Here is a 22,397-nt window from a genome sequence, read left to right on the forward strand (position 1 = left end):
CAGTCGCTGTCCCACAGTGATAAATAAACATAATACCATATAGTCCTGAAAGATATTGCAAAGGTGGGGGAGTAGGGAGGGACTGCAATAGCTGTGTACTCTCTACTGAATAATGTAGGCCTCAGGATTTTTACAGTTTGTTTTTAAACATTAGAAATATCCTGTCTACGCTTCCTCTTTTTGAGGGAGAATTCCATGGTCTAGAGAACTAGTGGATTTTATGGCATCACAAGAGATTGACATCTAAGAGAAGAAGGAATTTTTAGTCTGATTTTTTTTAAGCTTTTTGTTCTATCCATTTTTGCTTATACCAATTTAATTCAGATGCCTGATGAACACCTGAGAGAAAAGCTTTCTTTGTTGAAGATTCAGTTGAGAGGTTAGAACGTTTCTCACTTTGCACTTCAGACCTCCAGTAGAAACAGGAAAGTCAATTAAAAAAATTATTAGTATGTCTGTACTGCCCATAACGTGGAAGGCACCTTCCCCTCACACAGGAAGACTTAGTCCCTGCCTGTGGTCAGTATACCATATAAGAAGACAAGCAGGGTATGAACATAACTTTTATATACATTATTAAAACAAATACACATCACCTGTACCTGAGTGCCCTTCAGTCCACTGGTTATTAGTTAATCAATTTCTTTTAGTTATCATAGAAGTGAGTCTTGAGGAAGAATTTGGAGGATGAGAAGGTAGTTTTGGAGGATGAGAAGGTAGTGGCTTTATGGATCAGTTCAGGAAAGGTGTTCCATGCATGAGGCAGCACAGAAGGAGGTGCAAAGATGGTTGTGGAAGAAGCAGATAAATCACAGTAAGCAATATTAGTAGAGCAGTGGATATGTGGGGAACAGACAAGATAAAAGAGAAGAATGGATAAGTAGGGAGGTGTCTCTCTAAAGTTAGACAATTTATTTTTAAAATCTCCAAGGCCATTTTTTTACATCCATAAAGGGTGCAAATTAAAAACCCTACTTCTTCCTTTGAAGTTCACTTTTAAATACCTCTGTGTACTGTCAAAGATGAGTTGTATCCTCCAACTGGTATTTTATACAAAAAGCATCTTAATGACTGGTTTCTACTGAAATTCCAAAAAAGGCCAACTAGCAGTATCTGTCAGGCTTCTCCAAGGAGTTTGCAGTGTGAGGTTCAGATGTGGAAAGCATTTCAGTCTCAAGTGAAGATCATTCCTTATTTCTAGCGTTTGTTGTTGTTGTTTCTTGCTACTCAATGAAGACTTACTTCTTGACTGCAGATGAAGAAAAGACACTCAGATATGTAAACAAAGCCCTTCCCTCTCCCTGTCTCCACTGAATATCACAAGATCCTAAAAGCCCTAATATTAAATGTTCCTAGGCTCCTGACATTGAAATTAGAGTTAAAGTATGATGTTTCCTTGTAATTGATACTTTTTTTATACTGTACTTTGTTTATATTACACTGTCGCCTTGAGGCCCCAACTGAGAAGGGAGTCCTGTTGTATTAGTCATGCACAAATGCATAATAAGAGACAGTCCCTGCCCTAGGGAGCTTACAATCTCTTTTGCAATCATTTAAAAATATGTACGCAGCCTTTGGTAAGCAGGAAGGTTCTTGTGACACTCGGTCCAGATTATTCTTTAAGCATAGCAATTTGTTCTTTTCAGCTGGAGGATTGTATTAATTACTGTTAGTAACGAACTACTGGTAGTACATTGGTCATTGTTGTTTGTTTGCTTGGCAGATCAACTTCATTGTTACTTGTATGGCGCTACAGCCAAATATGGTGTTTTGCATGCAAAAAATAAGAACATTCCTGCCCCATAGTACATATTTTCACTGTTGTTTCTATATTTCTTCCTGTAAAATATAGTTCTGTTGGTAGAATTCTTTAAGAACTATACCCATTTGCTCTGATATAAAACCACACTGAATAGTCTAATTTCTTTAGGGAGCTACTGTCATCTGTCTTAAAATGTACCTCTCTAAAAGGTGCCAGTAACACAGTCCAAATCCTCTGAATTACAAATTCTGCTTCAGTTACTGTATGCTGTCTTCTTCCTTGTCTCTCAACATTCCTGAAAGTGAAGAATATAGAGGACCACAAATACTGCCAAAATGGCTCATGTGTTAAGTGCTTCACATCATATGGTTTGCTTATGTTTCACCTTCGTTTGACCTTGAAGTTTACAGGTTCAAGTGAATATTAATGGCCTTGGGAACAGCTAAACTAAACAGAATAGAAAGGCGGCGAGAGCTCATAGCTCACTAAACTACTGTCTGACATATGGTGTCATTAAACTGTGCAATTTCATTTCTGTTTAACATAGTAAAATACTATATTGTCTACAGTGTTTCACCTTTTATTTAAGGAATTGCAAAAACTTGACCATGCCTCTTTAAAAAAAAAAAAAAAAGAAGAATTTGTATACAAATAAGTTTGGATACTCTTTAAGAAATATTTCAGACAGCATTCAGTGCGCGTTATGCATTTTTTTTAATATTTGTGGTTAGATTTGAACAATGAAGTGTTTTGCCTGAACAGAAATGCTTTATTTGTCTGTCCAAATAAAGAGGTTTATAATCCCAGATTTAGAACCAAATTCTAGCTTTTAGTTTGTGCCTGCCCTTTCTTTTTAGGAATAATATGCATTTTTGACTACTGTTAGAATGTATAATATGGTTCCAAAGATAATTTTTCTAGGATTCTTGGATATTTTTCTTGTTGTGGGTTAGCACAGATCAACTACATTGAGTCTCACACTGTTACTAGTGAAGTTGGAGGATACAGTGAGCTGAGTTGAAATATGTTGTTATTCCCTAGACAGCTGGGTTATATCTTGCACATACAGCGATTAACATGTAAAGTTGTTCCATGTCACAGAGACTAAAATACATCTTAAACTTTGACATTCTAAAGCCTAGGAACTTCATGTGTGTTTGTATGTCTGAGCACACTCTTCTAGATCAGCATTAAGTAGGACTGTGGTTAAGATGCTTGTCCTAGCAAACTTACAAGATGCTGGGTTGCAGGAAATGATTGATTAAAACTTCAGATACTGTTTTTGTTGGTGGTTTGGCAAGTTATGAACTCTCTTAGAATGTTGGTTGACCACAGCAGACGAGACGGCACACACGTTCTACCTCATACGTGCATCTATCTGTAATACAGATTTGAGAGGCAGCTGATACAATCAGTTTTCTAAGAACTTGGTAAACCTTACCATGCTATGTGATATTTTTCTTCCCTCTGGGGTCATCTCTGATATGCACAGAATCATAGCCAATCTTTTTGTATAGTTAAAACTTCAGTTTTTTACTTTATTACATTCCAGTTCACTCTCTGGACAAAAATATGCCAAATGGAGTAAAATTACTTCAGTAATGGTTACCTGTAAAGCAAGAATTAAAGAAATTATTGGTGTTCTGCAGTGGGGTTTGTGTTAATCAGAGATGTTTCTAGGGCATTTCAGGATTTCTTGCTCTGCTGTGCTTGTAAGAACTTTTTGAATTCTGTTTGTTTTCAAGTTCTCCCACGCTCCATAGATGACAGGGAATGCATTTTTTTTGGAGTGCACTGGTCAGTTTTATTGGAACACAATATTTTACACAAAACAGAACAATCTTGTAACTTAATGTTATCTCAAAGTAACTTTAAAACAACACCATAACTCTTTGCATAGTCCTTATCTGGCTGAAAAACAATTATGGTTTTATGCATTCTCGGTATCACTTAAACGTTTTGCGAGTACCTCTGTGGAAAATGGATCTCCTCAGCTAGTATGAGTGGACTCTGGCTACTCTGCTTATAACAAGGTGGACCTAAGTCTTCTGTAGAGGATCCTCAACAAAGTGAGACAATATTTGCCTTTTACTTTATTAAAAAAAAAAAAAAAGTCACTGGCCCCACCCATGGAGTGTGTGATCTTCCCCACTCTCCCTCCAATGATATTCAGCAGCCTATGTGATCTTCCTCTAACAGTAGAGATGATTTGGGGGAATTAACTTTCTTTATTTTCCATCAATCATCTTCGAGATGAGTGACTAAACATGCCAATATAACTAACTTAAGTAAGGCCCCCATCTTCACTATATATTGTACTGTATCTAGGAAAGGCATTTGAAGGCATTCTACCTAAAACGCTTTTTATGGCTATTTGGAAGGCTGTTGTCCTAACTAATCTAGAGCATAGTTTTAAAACTTTTTGACTCCATTCATATTTTCTGGCCAAACTGTGATAGAAACCATTTTAACTGGGTCTGTATTTAAGCCAATTTTAAAGATTATACAAAATAAATAAATTAGTACAATAATATATGCGGGGGAAGGGTGCCTTAGTGTTGGGCATACGCTACTTCTTCGAGCTGATCCTATGTGTATTATGCTGTGCAGTACACCTATGCTCTGTGCACCTCAGACAGGAAAATTCTTGCAAGCAGTGTCTGTTCGTCTGTGCCTGCACACTTGCTCTCCTTATGCTCTGCACTGAGGACATAAGGGGAGGAGCGGACCATTCCCCGCTCCTGTTCTTTCTTACCACCACACAGCCTGTGTTGGAACCTCCAGTGTCCAGGTCATCTCCCTTCTCTCCAGCCTTCTCACCCGTAAATATTTCAAAATTTTATCTTTAATTATATTGTTAATAGTTTTAGTGGTAAAGTTAGTGGTTAGTTAGATTTTTCACTCCGGGGAACCCCTCTCGTTCCAGATATGGGAATTAGATTATGCCCAGAACATCGGGCTTCAAAAACAGTCTTCTGCTCTTGCACCTTCTCGGTCAGTGCTGCTTATACTGCGTGGGAAAGTGCGTATCTCCAGCAGGTGCAGTATCTGTCACTCCTTCCTTAGCTGGAATTGACAGGCACAGGAATTCCTCCTTTAAAAAGCACCTCATGGAAAAGCTATCAGGCTTCAGTCAGAGCCAGGTTCTGTGTGATCTAATAGGGAGTCATACCATCTCTGCCCATCAAGAGAGCCACTAGAGCTTCCTCCTGACCCAACAGAAGAGGAAGACTATGCACTGGATCTGCCAATACCAACAAAGGTGTTTACATGTCCTAGACTCCACTTTAGAATGTAGAACTATCCAATGCTGTTGACTAAATACAATTTTCTAAACTACTCAAAATTCCAAAATTTTAAGAACAAGTTACCTCAGCAGGACAGGGCTCAATTTCAGACCTTTATCAATGAAGGCATGTTGGTGGCTAGACCTTCATTGCAGTCTGCAGCTGACACTGCATTGAGGTTGGTAGCAATGCCGTTAGCATTCGGGAGTTATGAACCACTGTTGATGCTGTTTCCACCCAATCTTCCCACATCGTTTTGTGTCTGTCTACTCTTTTCTCACAGCTGGATTGCAATAACAATGGACAAGTTGGTGTTGGATATAATTCATTCTGGTTATTCCATCAAGTTCCTCACCCTGTTCCCTCAAAAAACCCCTTCCACATTCTACTTCAGGGACATTCTCACAAGGAGATCCTTTTCCAAGAGGTGGAATCTATCCTCCAATGGGGAGCGATAGAGTGAGTGCCTCTTCAACATCAAGGAAAAGGGTTCTATACAAAATGTTTCCTACTTCCCAAGAAGTGAGGGTGGAGGCTTATTCTTCACCTGTGACAATTCAACTTTTTTTCTCCATAAATTAAAATTCTGTATGGTTACATTGTCATTGATAATACAATCCCTGGAGAAGAGCATATGGTTCACAGCTCTCAGTATGAAAGATACATACTTTCACATGGAGATTCACCCTGCCAACAGAAAATTCCTCAGATTTATGGTGGAGCCCAACCACTGTCAATACAGGGTGCATCCATTTGGTTTAGCAACTGTGGCCAGAGTCTTCACCAAAGCATTTCTAATAGTAGCAGCAGAATTCATATGGAGCAGCTTCACCATCTTCCTGTATTTAGATGGCTGGCTTCTCATGGGCAGGACATGCTTAGAAGCCCTTGCACTGTTGTTATTTCATCTTATATCATCCCTAGGAGTCTGTGGGTATGTCTACACTGCAATTAAAACCCACAGCTGACTCAGGCTTGGGCTGCAGCCAGAGCTCTGGAACCCTCCCACTTCACAAGATCCTAGAGCCTGGCTCCAGCTCAAGCCAAACATCTACACTGTAATGAAACGGCCCCTTAACCTGAGCCTCGCGAGCCTGAGTCAGTTGACATAGGCCAGCAATGGGCGTTTAATTGCAGTGTAGACATGCCCTGTTTGAACATGGAAAAGTCTACCTCAGTGGTCCACAAACTGTGCAGCGTTCCCCACTAGAGGGAGAATGTTCAGGAAGGAGTGGCGGGGCCCAGGCCTCCAACTGCAGCGCGGCTCCCTTACTCTCAAGAGGGCAGGTCTTTCCCTTAGTTCTGTAGAGGTTCACCTCGTGGCAATCAGCGTTTGTCACCCACTGTCAGACAGTCATTCGATCTTTACTTACCCAGGGACAGCCTGCTTCTTAAAAGGTTTGATCAGAACTTTTCTGCCAGTAAAGAAACCAACTCCCCCATTGCGAACCTTAAATGAGTGCTTTCAGCACTCATTAAGTCACCCTTTGAACCACAGGCTACATGTTCCATGTCCCTCTTGTCAGTGAAGGATGCCTTCCTCATTACTGTCACCTCAGCCAGACAAGTAGTGGACTCAGGGCCCTAATGGCTGAATGACCATACTCAATATTCCATAAGGACAAAGTCTCACTTTGCCTACACCTGAAATTCATGCCTAAGATAGTTTCGGAATTTCACATAAACCAGGCAAGTCACTTACCTGTATTTTTTCCAAAGCCCCATACCTCTAGTGAGGAGAGGAGACTTCATTTCCTTGACGTGTGACGAGCATTGACATTCTATCTGCAAAGAACAAAACCGATCAGAATGTCGCGTAGGTTTTTCATTGCTGTGGCAGAACATGTCTGAGGTTAGACTATCCCATCTCAGAGGATCTTTAAATGGATCTCTGGCTGTATCCTATACTGTTATCAGTTGACATGGCTTCCTCCCCTACATGGGGTGAGGGCTCGCGCTCTCTAAGGGCAGAAGCGGCTTCAGTGGTTTTACTTCAAGAGCTAACCCTGCTTGACATTTCCAGGGCAGCTACTTGAAGTTCATGGAGACATTAAGCCTTAGTTCAAGACTCCCTGCTGACGCATCCTTTGGGGCAGCGGTTTTACAAGTAGCTATACTATCTGCATCCTTGCACCTTCCTCCTCTTTGAGTATTGCTCGTCAGTCATCCACAGTAGAATAGATAGACATAGGAACCAGCACTCAAAGAAGAAAGGGAAGTTACTTATCTTTGTAACTGGAGTTTTTTGAGATGTATGTACCCTATGTGCGTTCCACTACCCGTTCTCCTTCCCCTCTGGTTTGGATCTTGGCTAGATTTGCATTAGAGAAGGAACTGAAGAAGCCATTGGTCCCCCTCACCCTTTGTATCCTCTGTGTAGAGTACAAGGAGAGCAGGGGGAAGGCACGGACCAACTGGCACTGCTTGCAAGAATTCCAGTCTCGAGAGCATGCATGCGTACCCCACACTGGAATATACATAGGGACCACGCATCTCAAAGAACTCCAGTTACAAAGGTAAATAACTTCCCCGTTTAAAAGACTCAAGATGAATCCTGGCTTAGTAGAAGTCATTGGCAAAACTTCCATTGACTTCAGCAGGGCCAGGATTTCACTCTCAATGCAGTTATCTTTAAGTACATCTTATGAAACTAAATATTTTTTCTTCGCTCCTAAGCAAATAATTTCCCCTTTATCATGCCTAATTCTTTTACGATTAAGTACATTGTATGTTTTAATGTACATGCTTCTCCATACATGTAAATTTTCACCATTGTGCTGTGCATGGCAGTTAGTTACAAAATTAACTCCTTCAAAACATTGATGTAATAAAACAATTAAAAAATGTGGTATAAATTACTTTAAACTTCAAATTCTCTGATGGTGGCTGGCACTTCCCAGTGTCTATAGGTTCTCTGAACATGCAGCTAAAGGTAATGCAAGCAGACCAGCCAAGAGAAAAGATGCTATTCTGTAGTCAAATGATGAAAGTCTGTCTGATTACCTGCATTCCTATACTCTCTTGGTATATGGAGAACAAGATTCTTACAAAAAGAAAAGGAGTACTTGTGGCACCTTAGACACTAACCAGTTTATTTGAGCATAAGCTTTCGCGAGCTACAGCTCACTTCATCGGATGCATAAAGGGGAAAATGCAGTGAGGATGTTTTATACACACAGACCATGAAAAAATGGGTGTTTATCACTTCAAAACGTTTTCTCTCCCCCCCACCCCACTCTCCTGCTAGGGTTGGGGGGAGAGAAAACGTTTTGAAGTGATAAACACCCATTTTTTCATGGTCTGTGTGTATAAAACATCCTCACTGCATTTTCCCCTTTATGCATCCGATGAAGTGAGCTGTAGCTCGCGAAAGCTTATGCTCAAATAAACTGGTTAGTCTCTAAGGTGCCACAAGTACTCCTTTTCTTTTTGCAAATACAGACTAACATGGCTGTTACTCTGAAACCTGTCAAGATTCTTACAGCAAATTACCACTACTGGTCATTTGAAAATTTGCTTGTTTATTCTTAACCAGCATACATTTGTAAATACTCCATTTCATTTGGGGAGAGTCACAGTGCAGACCTATGTGCAAGCTCATGTTTGACCATAATACAGAACTTTTTCTAAAAGGCTTCCTTGTTCTTTCAGCTACCTCTAAAGCTGTGGGTACCCAAGAGAGGCCTGACAGGCAGCCTGTATTATAATTTTTTGTATTTTATCCAGGGCTTTGGAGCAGAGCCCACGGAAGAGCTCCGGAGCAGTGGAGCTGCAGGTTTTTGCCTGGAGCTGGAGCGGAGCTGGAGCACAGCTCCAAAGCCCTGATTTTATCTACTAAATGCTATGAATACATTTTAAAGTAAATGATCTGTACTGGATCTTTAAGAATTCACTAATTCAGATCTTGGTTTGTCTTTCCAATGCTTTCTGGAACAGAAAGCTAAAATATTAGCTGGATCTTTTGTCTTGTTAAAGAATACTTGGAATAATATTTACTAATAATGAAGCTTGTGAACCCCAGGCTGGTAACAAATATATAGGTTTTTGTTTGGGGAAATTTGTAGCTGTTCTTTTGTGTTTAAAAAAAATGTATAGGTACCATTTACTCCTTGCACATAACTACTGTGTTAGTCATTCTCATCTGATTAAGAAGAGAAACTTATCTTGAATGGAACTGGCACCACTGGTGAGAGGAAGTGGTGGGTCTTCTGAGTGACTTTTCCTGTTTGCTTTAAGAGTGTGGTGTTTTGAAAAATGTTGTAGCATAACATATTTTGAAAACTATTAACACACTTTAGCTGATAGATTGTCTCCTTCCCCCCCCCCAAAAGAAACCTTCTTCCATCATCAATTAACTGAATAAAACAATATTCTTACTAGTTGGTCTCAAACCTCCAAATCCTGGTCACCACTAGAATTTGGAAGAATTCCAGGAATGTTAAAGCCTTGGGTTATTCACAGCTGTTTCCAATTGAAAAACCACTGTCTCCAATACACCATGCCCCTGAAATGTATGCCTAAACCAGTTAATCCGTTTGTACCAAAAAACTTATTCTCTTAAAGAAATTGAGGCATATTTTTTCTTTTTTGGTCCCCTTCAGCCACACAGTGGTGCAGCAGTAAGAGGAGCTAAAATGCAAGGTCCTCCTTAAAGTCCTTCATCAAACTGATACGCTGGTGTGAGTCAGCTTATTATAGATCTGTTGTTATCTTCCTGGAAATAAGATTTATTGCATTTTTCTCAGTATAAGCTCTCTTTGCTACTATGGATAGTTAAACTGGAATTAAACTACACTAACCAATAGAGCCAGCATATTAGTTTAATTTTCAAATGATATTCTCATTTGACATATAACATAATGAATATAACCGAATCAAATAATAACATTACATTTATATAATGCCTTTAATATAAAAGGATATCAAAACATTCTAGAAACTAGAACTGCACAAAGACCATTTGCCCAACAACTCTGGCAATTCCTAATCACCTAATAAGTCTCTTCTGTATCTCATAGAAGCCAGTGTTGGAAAAGGTCTATGAGGTCATTTACATTAATTCACTCCCTGTCAATTCAAGAATGATCCTTTACTGTGTATTCACTAAAGTCTTAGGCAGTCTAGTTTTAAAAGATTCAAGCAAAAGATGCTTCGACCATTTCTCTTAAGAGACATTCCACAGTTTAATAGACCTCACTCTCAGGAAACTTTCTGGATATTCAGCATGAATTTTCTTTTTCTTTAATTTCATTCTATAACACATTGGCTGAAGATTCAGAACTATCGGACTTTCCACTTTAATCAAAGTCATCTTATAAAAGGCTCCTACTTTCAGATACATTTTCATTTAAAATAAAAAGACTATAGGGCTCATTTGCTGCTAATACCCATATTCATGGTTTGCATTGGCCTATGTTAAACCATTTTAGTTTTTTCATACAAAATCTGTTGCTGTTTTTCTGATGTGCTCCTATTTCATTTTGATTAAAAACAAACTTGTGATTTCTTCTTCTGAGTCTTACCTTCAGTCTTCTGCCATGTGATTATTGCTTAAACATTGCTTTTCACTCTGTAGAAAAATGCAAATTTAAGAAAAATGTTTCATGTGGTTCAGACACAGAAAAGTTATGTTTTTAACAAAGGCAAGAGCACTTTCAGTGACTTTCAGTGAATTGCTAGACTTATCAATCTAGTTATGCTAACAATAGGCTAATTGGATAACTTGATCTTGATGTGACACAGTCTTCCTTGAGTAAATGCAGAAAGCGGGTGAGGGGCAAGTCTGTCCAAATAGCCCATGTAAAGGCTGAAGCTAGCAGCCTGTCACTAGTTCTTTATCTGTGGACTTTTGGCACATAAATCAAACAATAACCTCAAAGTTTTGAGACTGTGCCAAAATACACAGGCACAGTTGAGTCTAGAGCAGATTACACCAACCAAGTGGCTTGAGGGTTTGGAATGACTGGGAAATAAGCTTAATTTATTCAGGAAAACATATATATTCTTTAATATTGGATATCTGTTGTTTTTTTTCCAAATATATCCATTTGCATGTGGTGATTTTAGAAAAATCCATGCATTGAGGGCGTTTAAACACAGTAAATCCAAATGAGGATAAAGTCCTGTACTATAATTCTGTGATTGTGAGACAGATGTTGTTAATAAGTGTTACATGTTGTAGTTAATGGCTCAACTGAGCCTCTAACTACTAACTCTTCCTGTAATCAACAAGGTGAATCATCATGAGTGGACTTTTCCCTCAAGTTAAAAGTTCAGCCAACTAACATGAGCCATCTTAGTGGTTTTAAAAAGTTGTCTTCGATTATCTTAGAAATAGTCCCATTAGTATTACAAACCCTGGATTAGCCATTATGTTAGTTCGGGAATTAAATGTTTTGTTCTTATTTTTAGTTTCTTTAGGCGAAATCACTGCCATGCACTCAGTTAAATAAATCCTAGTTAATTGTATCTGGCAAAGTGTACATTTGTCCTCTTGATGCATATACAGTAATGCCAGGGATTTATTTTTGAAAAACAAAATCTAAAAACATTAACACTTGTCCCTTTCTGGAGCCAGTTACATTATATATGTATGAGAGCCACCTATTGTCACTTTCATAAAAATGAAATAAAGGAGTGCAGTTAAGTCAGGACCAAATTGTGACCTGGATAATGCAGTGACTCAGGACCCCCGTTACACTCCTGTGCTAACTACCAGCATCATGGCTGTCTGCATGATAAGGCAAGTGGGTTCTGCAGAGCTGATATGTTCTTACATCATGCACTTGGGAGGATGAGAGCCTTGCACAGGGTATTCACCCACGAAAGCTCATGCTCCAATACGTCTGCCACAGGACTCTTTGCTGCTTTTTTGGAATATATATACTACACTAGATTTAGATTGAGTACTGTTACTGCTCCCTGAAGTAGCAAGGGAACTAGGAGGGAAATTGTGACTCTCTGTGCACTGGCCCTTGATTAGGGCTTGTAGTCAAACTCTGTACCTCCAGTCACAGTCTTGGGCTTATCACAGTTCATCAGGGTTCAAATGACACATTGTTGATCATAGAAGATAGTTACAGCAAGAAAAAAAATCTAACAATCACATTATTATTTTTTGAACTACTTAGCAATTAATGTGGAAGTTGTTTCCTCCTTTTTAAAACAAACTTGGGAGTTAATGCATCATTTCTGTGAAAGATACTCTGGCTACCTGGTCATTTTCTGAGCAATCACTCGGTCTTGGGCAGCGATGAAGAATTCATGAAGCTCTAATTTAATCCGTACTGACTTTTTTCCTTTTTGCAAAAATATACACAATTAACTGAGCTTCATAAACATCAAGTGAAGTAGTTCTGTTGACTTGGAAACCACAGAATCTGTGCAATATGTCTCATGGTCCTTCCATTTTTATATATAAAAGAAATGATTAAAAAAGTGGTAAATGGTTATATTCAGTTATATTGAAATGCAATTGTGTGAGCTAATCAGGGCAGGAATGCTGTACAGTTACTGACTCCCAATGGTTCAGATGTTTTCTCACTTATGCAAACCCCTATATTCCAGCTGTCACCTTCAGGATTCCAGGAGCAGACATGAGTGCCACATTCTTCCCCATCATTTTTCACTCATACTACTCCACATACCCTCTTCTCCACTTCTTGCTCCTGTGCATAATAAGCAATTTAAACAGTAAAAAAAAGAAAAAAAGTTAAAACTTCCCCTTCTTCTTCCACTTGAGTAACAAGAGCTCCGATGCGGAAGCAAGGGCCACGGGTACTGTCTCCTAATTTAGTTTTAAAAGAGCTCTCCGAGGAGCTGGCAGGACTGTTACTGTTGGTTTTCCAATAAGTCCTGGAACAGTGAGGAGGTTCCAGAGGACTGGAAGAAAGCTAATGTTGTGCCAACACTTAAAAAGGGTAAATGGGTTGACCTGGGTAATTATAGGCCTGTCCGCCTAATGTCGATACTGGGCAAAATTGATGAAACTGCTGATACAGAATGGATTAATAAAGGATTAAAGGAGGTTAATATAATTAATACCAGTCATCCTGGGTTTATGGAGAATAGATCCTGTCAAACTAACCTGATTATTTTTGATGAGACTACATGTTTGGTTGAGAAAGATCATGGTGTTGATATAATGTTATATACTTTGTCTTCTGTTAGGCATTTGACTTGGTACCACACAACATTTTGGTTAAGAAACTAGAAGTATACAAAATAAACATAAGACACATTCAATGGATTTAAAAACTGGCTAAATGATTGGTCTCAAAAGGCAATTGTAAATGGGGAATAATCACTGAGCAGGTGTGTTTATAGTGGGATCGCACAGAGGTTGGTTCTTAGTTGTATGCTATTTAACATTTTATTAATGACCTGGAAGAAAACAAAATCATCACTGCCAGAGTTTGCAGCTGACACAAAGATAGGAGGGCTGGTAAATAAAGATGAGGTCAGGTCACTGATACAGAGCGCTCGGGATTGTTTGGTAAGCTGGGCGCAAGCAAACTGTGTTTCACTATAGCCAAATGTAAAGTCATACATCTAGGAACAAAGAACGTAGGACATACTTATAGGATAGGGGAATCTATTCTGGGAAGTAGTGATTCTGAAAAGGATATAGGTGTTATGGTGTATTATAAACAGGGGAACACTGAGAAGGAATAGGAAGATTACATTACCGCTGTGTTAGATGCTAGGGCAGGGGTTCTCAAACTGGGGGTCAGGACCTCTTAGGGGGTTGCAAGGTTATTACATGGGGGGTCATGAGCTGTCAACCTCCACCACAGACCCCGCTTTGCCTCCAGCATTTATAATGGTGTTAAATATATAAAAAAGTGTTTTTAATTTATAAGGGGGGGGTCGCACTCAGAGGCTTGCTGTGTGAAAGGGGTCACCAGTAAAAAAAAATTTGAGAGCCACTGCACTTGGGCAACTGCTGCTGGAATATTGTGTCCAGTTCTGCTGTCCACACTTGAAGAAGGATGTTGATAATTTGGAGAGGGTTGAGCGAAGAGCCACGAGGATGATTATAGAATTGGAAAACATGCTGTAAAGGGGCAAGTTCTACTTTTTGTTAACAGTTCTTTGAGTTTTATTTATATTACCTCCACCAAACCACAATCATTACCCTGTGCAGCAACGCTGCAGTTCTCTTTGGTCCACCCTTTCTCCAGGAAGGGAAAGAAAGAGATCTCACTGCCCTGAGCTCTTACTTCCTCTGGACTCTACAGCCTCTTCCAGGGCTTTCTAACTACCTTCTCAGGTAATGGATAATTAGCTCTGTAGTTCATCAGACCCCAATCCAATCTGGGGGTACTAATTAATGCTGAAGTGATCAGTGCTCAGTCAGCTCCTGGCTCTCAGTACTCTGTCACATAGGCCTTATAGTGATGGACTCAAGGAGCTCAATCTATCGGAAAGAATCTTTAGGAGTGACTTGATCACAATCTGTAAGTATCTGCATGGAGGACAGAAATTTGGTAATAGAGGGCTCTTCAATCTAGTTTACAAAGGTATAAGAACCAATGGCTGGAAGTGGATGATAGTCAAATTTAGGCTAGAAGTAAGGTGCAACTTTTAAAACAATGGGGGTAATGAGCCATTGAAACAATTTACCAAGGGTTGTGATGGATTCACCATCAATGGACATTTTTAAGTCGAGTGGATTTTTTTCTATAATATATACTGTGCATCCGATGAAGTGAGCTGTAGCTCACGAAAGCTTATGCTCAAATAAATTTGTTAGTCTCTAAGGTGCCACAAGTCCTCCTTTTCTTTTTATAGTTCAAACAGGAATTAATTTAGGGAAGCCTTATGTCCTGTGTTATGCAGGAGAGCAAACCAGAGTCATCAGATGATCACAGTGGTCCTATCTGGCCCTTCATAATCTAAGAACAGGGACAAATGCTCTTTCAAAGGGGAAAGGAATTTAAAAAAATATATATATGTAAATTTACATACAGGCCAATCCTTTCTAAGCAGGGGTAATCGGGATGAGGAAGAGTATGTTTCAGTACAATACCTTCTGTATATGCCCCCTGTTACCTTGGTAATAAGTTTCCTTGTCTAATTACATGTCAGCTTCTAAGTTCATGTTGCTACTTCAAATGTGCGGAGCCCCCAACTTAGAGGATAACAATAGCATCCTCTGGCATGAAGTATAAAAATTGCAGCTTAACTTCTGTTACAAACCACCCTGTTTTCAGGATATAGTGTCACATACAAGAGTTTTCTGATTTAAACAAAACTTGTTTACGTGTAAAATTACACTGGATAGGCAATCAAAAATTTAGAATACAGAATGATGTTTTCCCCTTCTCATTTTTATGAAATGTATGAAGCCCTTTACGAAAGAAAGAGGAATCTGCAGTAAATTGGGTGTCATTAAAAAAAAAAAACAACTTATTCTACAAGGATCAAATGGCATCGCTCTTACTGAGAAGTCTTGTTATATATGTCTATCTTTCTTAACCTTAATGATGAATGTGATGTTACATACTTGTTGTGTGTACAATTTTTTTAAAAAGCACAAATGTGGAATAGTAGCACATTAGCGATAGCTGGTGGTTGTACTGGTTTATTAGGTAGTGAGACTACATGGTAAAAATAAGACGCAAGCCTTAAAAATGTCTGTGGTGAAATCCCTGGCAAAACACTGATAGATGTCAGAGGCGGCCAAGGTTTCAACCCTGAGTTCTATTCTTTGCTTTTGTCAGGCTCTCTTTCTGACCTTGGGCAAGTTGCTTAACTTCTGTTCCTCCCATTTTCCTCTGTGTAAAATATGTGTTGTAATACTTAAGGGTTGTTGTGAACGTTAATATTATTAAAGTGATTTAGGGTTCTTTGAATGTAAGGTTCTATGAGTGTAAAGAATTTTGTTAATTTTAAGAATATTAAAACGTAATGGTTTATATTTTGTTTTGCTTTTGTAATAAAAAATTAAAAGTAAAATCCACTGTAGCCACAGGTAAGTGCGTTGTGAATATTGTGGTTCACAAAATGCCTCTGATAACATATACAGATATGTAAAGCAGCAGGAGATGGCGGGAAAGAGGAGCTGGGGGAGAGAACTGTATTTAAGTCAGTAGAGGTACAGAAGTGTAAAATCAGTGTGTGTGTGTGATCAGAATAAACTACTTGGGCTGAGAGTACAGGAACCAAAGATGAAAAAGGAGGAGGGTAAGAGCACTATGGGAGGGAATAAGAAGACAGTGAGCGGAGAGGGACTTTCTCTTCCATTCTTTGCTTTGAATAATAGTGGCAAATAAGATGATCCTATCTCTGTGTTTCATTTAGTTTGGGATTCTAAAACACAACTTGGTAACTTTGTCCAAGTTACAAAGGGGACAGGCAGCAAAGAAACCCTTCTCCATGTTGTTCTAATACGTTTACTATTGTACTCATTACATGTATATTCACTGGACAAATTGTGGAGCTAATTCTTTTTTAAATTGAAACCATTCTCTGGAGCTGCAATGGGGGAGAGGAACTGCAAAAGGGTACATCTCAACATTTTTGTTTCAGAGGAACAGCCGTGTTAGTCTGTATTCGCAAAAAGAAAAGGAGTACTTGTGGCACCTTAGAGACTAACCAATTTATTTGAGCATGAGCTTTCGTGAGCTACAGCTCACTTCATCAGATGTTTACCGTGGAAACTGCAGCAGACTTTATATACACACAGAAATCATGAAACAATACCTCCTCCCACCCCACTGTCCTGCTGGTAATAGCTTATCTTACATAGCTTATTAACATTTTTGTGTTACTCTTTAAATCAATCAGCTGCTAGCACTTGCTGCAATATGATGCACAATGCAAAAACAGGCTATTTTTCAGTGGTTTTGGCAATTGCGACTGAGTTGTTCTGTTTAAATTATTTTAATAACTAGTTTGTCCTAACACTAGGACACTAGGTTGTGCTAACAAAAAGTGATGTGACCTACTAAAACATATGTGAGTAAATTGGTCTCGTGCCATGAATAAACAATACGTATTAGCAGATTCATTTTGGAAGATCAGGTATTGGTGACCCATGGGATATGTTTTCTTTTCTCCCTCTACTCACTCCATTTTTCTACTTTGCACTTCATTGAGTCATTCCCATGATTCACTACTTAACAACCTTCTTATAAATGAAAACAGACTCACATTTTATCTTATGATTAGCATTTCCTGTTAGTTTCTAGCAAACTCCAGTTGACTTTTATTGCATGCCATAACTATTTCAAGTGCTTTATCCAGATTGAAGTAGCACTGGTGAAAGACAGGATTTACTCTTGGTGCCAGGCTGTTCACTGATAGAACATTCTTAATCTATAAAGGTCTAGTTTAAAATCTTGAGGAGCCTTTTGACATAGATTGGTAAAGCTATACATTCTGGGTGGAGTCCACTTTCCCAGGACGATGCCAGTCTGCTGGTATATCTATGGATTTTACAGCTGTAAGAGAACACTGTAAAAATGTAGTATTTCACTTTATGCAAAGTTGCCACAGAGCAATGCCCCGTATAGCTTTATGTATGGCTGAAGGGATGAGAGAGAGAGAGAGAGAGAGAAAATTCTTTTGCTGGCCATATAATTTTTAAAAACTGGCACATTTTTGCTGTGTGCACATTTGCCTCTGCTAGCTTTCCTGGTTAATTGTTTCATTAGCTTTTCAGCCATAAAGCATAGCACATAACTGTTCATTAGGAAAGCAGCACAGCGTACTCCAGTTTTCAGTAGCAAACATTACAGTTGCTTTTTTATCGTCCCAAAAATTTTCTAATCACAAAGACCCAGATCCTGAAAGTTTATTAGGCTCCTAACTTCTATTGATTTCACTGGAAGTAAGGAACCTAAATACCTTTGTGGATCTGGGCCAAAATCTCTCAAATCTGCTCAGTGTCGCCTCTGTCCCTCAAAGTTTTACTCTTGGATGCTGTTGTTTTGTTTTGTTTTGTTCCCTGTTTGGATATCAGGTAATATTTTAATCTCTCTTTAAGCGGGGAGAAAGAATACACTGCTCACCCTTAAAAATTTGCCAATTTTACCGTAAATAATTAAATTACTTTACCCCAGGTTTTGCAGTATTCTCTCTATATAGGGAAATATAGGGCCTACTGCAAATACTTGATTTCTTTTATTTAGCATCTCTAGATATGTAAATTGAATTATCCTGTTGGCTATCCAAAACACTGAGAGGTATTGGTTGAAACCAGGAGATTGAGTTGACCAGCCCAGAGAACTGGAATGGAAAAGACTCTGCCTTCCTGGTTTTGGTTTCACACATTTTGAGACGACTGATGATATCTCTTTGAGGTCTGACTGTTTCAACATACTCTGCATGAGGATGCACCTTAACGTCATTTGGAATTGTTAAGTTCATGCCGCATATATTTACCTACTTATTAAAGAGTGTTTAACCTGAAAAGCATGTTACATCAGTGATCCAAAATTCACGTCAGATCCAGGATAGCTTCCAAATGGAATTTAAGAAGTTCTTTTTGACATAGAAAGCCCTAACTGGTTGGAGGCCCTGAAAGACAGCCACTCACCATGTATAATATTAGGGCAGTTGTGATCAGCAGAGGTGCCTGAGCTAATTGCTGTTGGGTTAAAATGGAAGGGGCTGCTCGCTGAGGAGTTTTCTTTGCAGAAATCCTAGGGTCTGGAGCTGACTTCCCCCTGCACCCTTGGTCTCATAGGCTTTGTCAACACAGCCATGTAAGTCCAGGGTTAGTGGGACTCAAGTCAGCTGACCCGTGTTAGGGAACTCTGGGCTTGAATGTCTACCGTGCATTTTAACCCTAGGTTAAGAATTTTCTAACCTGTGCTCAAACCTAAGGCTCTGGCGTCCACACTGCAGTGCATTGACCCAACTCTAAGTAAATGTATCCCAGAGTGCCTAGTGCCTCTTCCCATCCCCCAGTATCAACACTCTCACCCTAGGAATGTATTGCCACTGTGGGAAATCTCTACTGCCTTCCCTGTTTCCCAGCTGTGATGATGGTATTGATAGGACTCACGTGTCCATAAGGAGCACATGAATAGATGACCACATAATTAGCTCCTCTCGTGGCTGTCTCAGTAGAACAGCAGCTTGAGAAGGCTTTATACTGAACTATCATCTAATCTGAGAATTGGACTCCACACCTCTAGGCTGAATCACATTGGCAGGAAAATGCCCCTATTCTGAGGATAATTAGGACATCTGTCTCCAGGGCTGTCAAACTATTAAAGTGAAACTTTACTATTCTTAATGTTTAAGATGGAATGTGCAATGCAGGTGTGTTTGGTTGTTTTTTTATTAATTTTTTTCTGTTTGTTTTGAAGTTTGACATAAAATGAGGGCATCAGAGGAAAAACACTTCTCCCTCCCCAGCCTGGCTGCTGCCAGCTATGAAGTGGAGAAGTGCACCCCTGAGCTTAGGTTGCTGTGTGCTCCAGCACCCTCCAGGGATCCCTTATCCCTGCCCCTGCCACACCCTGGGAGGCAGGGATATGGGATCCCTGGGAGTCTATGGGGAAGTTTGGGAGCTGGTTCCCACTCACTGACCTCACAGTGCACACTGCCCAGGTGCCCCTTCAGATGCAGCCCCGGTGAGGGTAGGGGAGACCCAGGAGTAAGGAACAGAAAGTGGAGCAGGACCAGGCAGCAGCTCTGTATGGGTGGGGAGTGGCTGCGGTGTTGGGAGTCATCCCTCCCACAGCTGTATTGAGCTGGGAGCTCTGCTGCACCCTTTCCTGCAGGGCAGCCACTTGATCCCACCCTCTTTGGGCTGTGTGAACTGTGAGGACAGTGAGTGGGAGCCAGCTCCAAAACTTCCCTGCACTGAGGAGGTACCAGGGCCACTGCTGCAGGAGTCTGCATGGAAGTTTTGGGGATGGCTCCCACTCGCCAGTGTGACAGTGCACGCAACCCCATGGAAGGCAGGCAGGTCCCAGGAGTAAGGGCCAGAGAGCAGAGTGGGAACCAAGCACCACCCTGCAGGGATGGGGAGTGGCAGGGCTCCCGGCTCAGCATGCCCAGGAGATGGATGACCCTCCCCCAGCATCCCGCTGCCTGGGAGCCTCCTCCCACCTGTCAGCTCTGTTCCCTGCTTGGGGCAAACTCCACACAGCAGTGACGAGGAGCTGGGGCAGGAAAGGGTAGCGCTCTCAGCCAGGCAGTAATGGTACTCGGACACTGGGCTGGCTGCCTGCAGCACTGCTCCTTTGCTGCCAGGCATTCTGGGATACATCTGGAGGACTTTCAGGACCCATGTGAAGCTGGGGCTGTTTGCATACAGGAAAGCAATTGGGCTCAGACCTTAGATCCCAGCTTATCATGGGCTTGAACTCTCCAGCCCTGCAGGGTCCTGGGACCCGGGGTATGAGCCCGAGGTTAGCACATTTGCATGCGATTGTCTAAGTGGGGTTTGGCTTGAGCCTGGGCTCAGATCCAGGCTTATACCCATAGTGTCTATATTTGTTCACTGTCAGGGCATGCTGCACGGCTTATTTGCTTTCTCAGGCTTTTCAGGAAGGGGTAACATGAGGGATTGGGGATTGCTGCTTGTGGAGTATTATTGATGAGGCATTCTGAATTGTTAAGTGAATTATTTTTGAGAGCGTTGGCCTTGAGCAATCAAATATTTTGGATTATGGATTCTTATTTCATTTTTTGTATTTTAAAATAGTTGTATACAGAGACCTAGAGCTTGGGTATTTGTTTCTTGGTACATCTGCAGAAAGAAAAATATCATCTGTGGTATCTCCACTGTTATTTACCCTTCTTGCTGTTTTTCTTTCTCAAGCAACCAGAATTTTGTCTGGAAATACTCATTGTAATTTGTGCAAATCTCCAGGCACATGGGAATATGGCAGGCCCCAGTCAGCTCTAAGACTTCACCACACTTGTCTTTTTTTGCTGTTTTAGCACATTAAAACAACCCTCAGTCCCACAACGTAAGCCAGTAAGAGTAAAGAAAACCCACTGGGTCAAAAGCTATGAGAAATAGCTGAAAAAAAATAGAGTTTTTTGTTTTAGTACAACAGTCAGCCATAAGTCTGGGTGGTTTTTCTTTTTGTTTTGTTTTTTAAAAAAAAATCTGTTATTTAAGTAATAATATCTAGCTCTTATACTGCACTTTTCATCAGTAGATCTCAAAGCACTTTACAAAAGGAGGTCATTATAATTATCCCCATTTTTCAAATGAGGCAACTGAAACACAGAGAGGGGATGTGACTGGCCCAAGGTCACACATCAGGATAGCGCCTGAGCTGGGAATAGAACCAGGGGTCGGCAATGTGTCCATACACGAACACAAGTGTCCGTGGTAAAAATTTTGAGGTCTGTGGGGGTGCTCACCTCAGGCAGCTCCCTGTCTGTGCTGTTGCTTGCAGAGGCGCGGCCAGGCGGCTCTGCAGGCACGCTGCCTCTATCCTGCTTCCCCCAATGCTGACTCCATGGCTACCAACCCATTGGCCGGGAGCTGTGGCCAATGGGAGCTGCAGGGAATAGGGCAGCACGCAGAGCTGCCTGGCCGCGCCTCCCCATAGGAGCTGGAGCGGGGACATGCTGCTGTTTCCGGGAGCTGCTTGAGGTAGGCGCCGCCCAGAGCATGCACCCCTGACCCCCTCCTGTACCCCAACCTCAGCCATGATCCCCCTGCTGCCCTCCGAACCCCTTGGTCTCATCCCAGAGCAGCCTTCTGCACCCCAAACTCCCCCAACTTCCTGCTCCAGCCCAGAGCCCCTGCCCACACCCCGAACCCCTCATTTCTGGCCCCACCCCAGAACCCACACCTCCAGCCCAGAGCCTGAACACCCCTTCCCACACACCAACCCCTGCCTCAGCCCAGAGCTCCCTCCGCCAATGTCCGTCACTAAGTCCGGTAATTTTGTCAAGTGTCTGTCGTGCAACATGGTGGGGGCTGACCCCTGAATAGAACCCAGGTCTCCCGAGTTCCAGTCCTGTGCTCTATCCACTAGACCACACTGCTGTAAAGGTAGACAGAGGGTGAGGGAAAAACATATAACATACAAGTGGAACATAGAAGTTCCATGTTTTGCTGTTTTAATGTATATACTTTTTGGTGGGTTTTCTAAATTTGATTATTTAAGTTTAAATATAATATACTGTAGGCCCAGGGTGGGAGAGAAGGAAAGACAGCTGTTCTTCCAACTCTCACAATTTTGTCAGGAGCACTGCTATATTTAGTGCTTTTCGTCCCTTCAGACCTTTAATGTCTATGTATAAAGCCCCAGCTCCTGGAGGCATGTGTGTGAAAACCTCAGCTTACTTTCATTAAAAAAAAAAAAAAGTTTCTAGCCTTGTGGTTGTGAAGAAAAGCAGGAAAATGAGAATTCTGCTTTCTC

General features: G+C 40.8%; 1 protein-coding gene and 1 long non-coding RNA gene across 5 annotated transcripts in view; one reads left to right on the forward strand and one right to left on the reverse strand.

The window, feature by feature from the left end:
• SCFD2 (sec1 family domain containing 2) overlaps positions 1-22,397 on the forward strand; it is a 312,542-nt gene that overhangs the window by 21,434 nt on the left and 268,711 nt on the right. The gene's annotated exons all lie outside the window — the stretch shown is intronic.
• LOC140910630 (uncharacterized) lies at positions 523-10,698 on the reverse strand. The gene is made up of 5 exons (XR_012158675.1): positions 10,572-10,698; positions 6,752-6,834; positions 2,996-3,140; positions 1,961-2,057; positions 523-1,249 (listed from the first exon to the last, which is right to left on the reverse strand). It is a non-coding gene; the product is annotated as an uncharacterized lncRNA (long non-coding RNA).

Source organism: Lepidochelys kempii, chromosome 4 (assembly GCF_965140265.1).
Source record: "Lepidochelys kempii isolate rLepKem1 chromosome 4, rLepKem1.hap2, whole genome shotgun sequence".
In the NCBI taxonomy this organism is placed as follows: Eukaryota; Metazoa; Chordata; order Testudines; family Cheloniidae; genus Lepidochelys; species Lepidochelys kempii.